This window comes from Cebus imitator, unplaced genomic scaffold (assembly GCF_001604975.1).
Source record: "Cebus imitator isolate Cc_AM_T3 unplaced genomic scaffold, Cebus_imitator-1.0 Scaffold80, whole genome shotgun sequence".
NCBI classification, from domain to species: Eukaryota; Metazoa; Chordata; class Mammalia; order Primates; family Cebidae; genus Cebus; species Cebus imitator.
Genome location: NW_016107395.1, coordinates 6,059,149 through 6,062,921, shown reverse-complemented (window position 1 = coordinate 6,062,921; position 3,773 = coordinate 6,059,149). Strand labels below are relative to the sequence as shown.

The 3,773-nt window shown below is 35.3% G+C and overlaps 1 non-coding gene across 1 annotated transcript; it reads left to right on the top strand.

Annotated features, from left to right (window-relative positions):
- Positions 1-234: 234 nt before the first annotated feature.
- LOC119471993 lies at positions 235-340 on the top strand. The gene has a single exon (XR_005201091.1). It is a non-coding gene; the product is annotated as a U6 spliceosomal RNA (small nuclear RNA).
- Positions 341-3,773: the final 3,433 nt, after the last annotated feature.

Genomic DNA, 3,773 nt, shown 5'->3' with positions numbered 1-3,773 from the left:
TAGGCATCCAGAATGGTACCTGGCATATTGTAGTCACTCAATTAATATGTTTAAATTGATGACTGTATTTTTTATTTATCTCGTGTAGCTCATATGAATTTGAGTGCAATAGTTGACTTCCAATGAAATGCAGCTTTACTGTGTTGTTTGGGAAGCATCGTATAACATGGTAAGTAACTTGTTTGCTAAATCTAATCAAATACCTGGTATTCAGAGAATACAGAATAAAGTCTGGTGCTTGTTTCAGCAGCACATACAGTAAAATGGAACAATACAGAGAAGATTAGCATGGCCCCTACACAAGGATGACACACAAATTAGTGAAGCATTCCATGTTTTTCTGCACATGTATCCCAGAACTTAAAATAAAATAAAATAAAATAAACCAAAATAATAAGTCTGGCTACTAAATAGAGTTTTCAGAGCATGATCTCAAAACAGATGTGAAATAGGTAAGTAGATCTCTAAGCTCCTTTTTAGGTAAAATATTCCCAGTAACCTCCACTTTCATCTAGTTGCCCAATTCTCTTACTTCTAAAAGTGACTCCATATACCTTCTTTATAAATATTCTGAGCTTTTTTTTTAGTGCATTTTAAAACTCCGATCTGCTTTACATTTTGCCTAACTGGTCCTGGTCCTGGCCCTTCAGAGTCCTCTTTTCTCCTAAATAAAGCTAGAAATCCCCATCATCCTAATCACATGGTTTGCTCAGATGTGCTTGCTGAATTTCACAACCTCACTCCCCTTTGTAAACTGGTGAGGATGTATTCATGAGCATGGAGTACATTTTTATCCTTAACACCACATTCGTGACAGAAAACACACACCAAAGCAAGACTTTTCTTAAACTCTTGCTCAATTCAATATTTTAGAAAATGTTGTAAAAATAGAGGAAGGTGATTTCATTACAAGGTTGGAAAAAGCACCTCTATCTATGACCATCTTATCCCTAAATCTTGTTTCTAGTCAAATAAAAATGTGATTATCCCAAAGTGGCTGGACAGGAAAAGGTTTCTATTTCAAGTTAATTCAGATAGATATTCTGTTTACTCTCTCTGGTTTTAATACGTGTTCTGTAAACACCTATCTATATCCAGGGAGCAGTGTACATACAAGTATAAACCATGGAAAGTCTGAGAGTGGAAGAAACTGGAGGCAAGGTGTAGATCCCTCAGAATCTGTGGTTCTCCAGTGTATTCTCAAAAGTGTATCGGCCAACTGTTGGATATGTGGCTGCAGTGATACATCAAAAGTCATGATTTCCTTTCTCTACATCTTTGGAAGATTTTCTCTTCCCAAGAGAACCTCTTGTCTTAAATTAGAGAAATTATTTATTGGATATAAATGTATGCTTCCAGTGTCAAAGTTAGTGGATTTTAATTAATTCATATTGCTTACTGCACCCTTTTGAAAGGAGTGTTTCCTTTTTTTAATGTAAGCAGTAACCAGAAAGATGACACATTTTGTCTTCTTTCTACACCCAAATGTAAATAATTATGATAACCTCTTGCTATGTGGGAGGTGGCTGTCTAGTGTGATCATTAAATTACAGCTGCTGTATTGTATTCTCCTTGGTTACTGTTCATCCTAATACCATAGACTGAATTGTATGTGATGCAGAAAATTCCTATTTGTACTTACAAAATATAGTTTAGCAAATTGCTCTGTGACACTGTTCATTTTATTTCCTGAACATATGTGGTGGGAAATGACTGCAGTCCTTATTATTACTATTGCTATTATTACAGAGTTCTTCCTTATAAAGAGACTGAAACCTTTTATAAATGTTAGTCTTATGAAGAAACACATACACGTGAGGGAAGTCGATTCTTATTTCACTAGTTCACTCTGGACAAGTTGATATATAAAGGTCAATAACCTTCTTCAACATCACTCATCCTGTTAAGTACGGAATCAAAGACAGAAATTGCTTCCCCCAATTTGTTGATGCTGTTTTATCTGCTGGATTATATGTGGATCCAACTACAGCTCTTCCAAATGGTAACTTTTTGAGCCAGACTGGCTCTAAGACATAGAGAAATTCTTTCATGTTATTTTCCCCTTCTATACCGCAACGTCTGCTCAGTCCTAGGTTAGCACATGCCTCCCCCCTGGAGAACAAAACAATTGTTAGTGTCATACTCAGTGATATGTACATTCTGACAATGCTACTGATCCTGGGAACCATGATTCATATTTTATTGCCACCTTACTGGTTTGCTTTTATGACTGGTTTTATTGCCACCATATATTTATTCAGAAAGCATCATTTTGAAAATATAAACCTTAAAACAAGAAAGCAGTTGAGGAGAAAAATAGAATGTTTGCTTCTTTGGAATGAGTTTAACAAACTGTGTATTTCAGAACATTTCTACTCTTCCAAATTTCTTTCTTTGAATGAGCTCTCCCACCCCCTACCCCAAGAAATAAAGATGTTATAAATAGAAGCAGAGATCATGAGAGCTAGACAGAATCTTAGAATTAACCTTTCAAATACTATCACTTTGCAGATAAGCAAAAGGAGGTCTAGAGCAGGTGGGAAGTGATGTGGCCAAATTCATACTGCCAGTTAAGTTGTAAAGAAATGCCAGCTATCTTTCCTCAGCCCCTCACAGTCTAGGCCTATTCTCCACATTTCTCTGCCTTGTAGAAGAGGCACTCATTGATTGATAGCAAACCCATCGATTGTTTGCACTTCATGGAGCAGGGTGTCATGGGGACAGAGAAGGGGTTCAGAGAAAGAGAAAGATATTTTTACCTCGAGGGAGATTTGCTGATACCACCGTTGCTGGGTTTAAATCCTGGAAAGATAGAAAAAGCACAGAAAGCTTTCAAAAAATAGGAGATGTTCATTCTGTTTTCTTAGATGCTGTTGTAGGAATCTCACAGGATGAGAACCTTAATTAAGTTCCAATCAATCAATCATGAAGTATATATTAAGTGCGTAATATCCATGCAGCACTATGCTCCAGAAATTCTGGACGAAGAGTGAAATATTTTTTTAAATATGTTTGTATGTCTCCTGGTTTAAGTTAGAGGCACATTTTGTGCAATTGTGCAATATTTATGGTAATGTGCCTGTACATTATGAATAAATTATTTCCGTCATACATAGCCTAACTCATAACTTTATGTATGTTGATTCTTTAGAAAGAATAAACAGTTTAAACTTCAAAAAANAAAAAAAAAAACAAAATATAAGCCAGGCCTGGTGGCATACTCTTGTAATCAGGAGGCTGAGGAGAGGAATTGCTTGAACCCAGGAAGCAAAAGTTTTAGTGAGCTACTGTTGCACCACTGCACTCCAGCCTGGGCGGAGTGAGTAATTAAAAAAAAAAAAAAAAAAAAAAGAAAGTAGGTGAGTCAAGAAAAGTAGAGATTGAAATAAATGATTTTTGTTTTAGTATTCTCATTCACCATCATGTACAGAGGATTCATGTCTACATAATGGGAAAATAACCTCACAATGTGATTGAAAGAAACAATGAGAAAATTGAGGTTATGTGAATTAAGTAAATATCAAAGAGTAATTGTTCTATAATATTATTAAAAATTTACATCAAAAGAAATATATATTTATAAAAATACAATCTATGAAAGTGCCTATGGCAAAAGATATCTTTGATTATAATCTTACGTGCAATTGAATTGTTCTACCTACTTAGTTGTATCTGGGCTACCTTAGAAAGTGGCTTGTCCCAGATACTTTCTAGAGAAACTCTGCAATATTATAAATGACTCATATTCCACTTAGAAACTTTAGCTCTGAGAT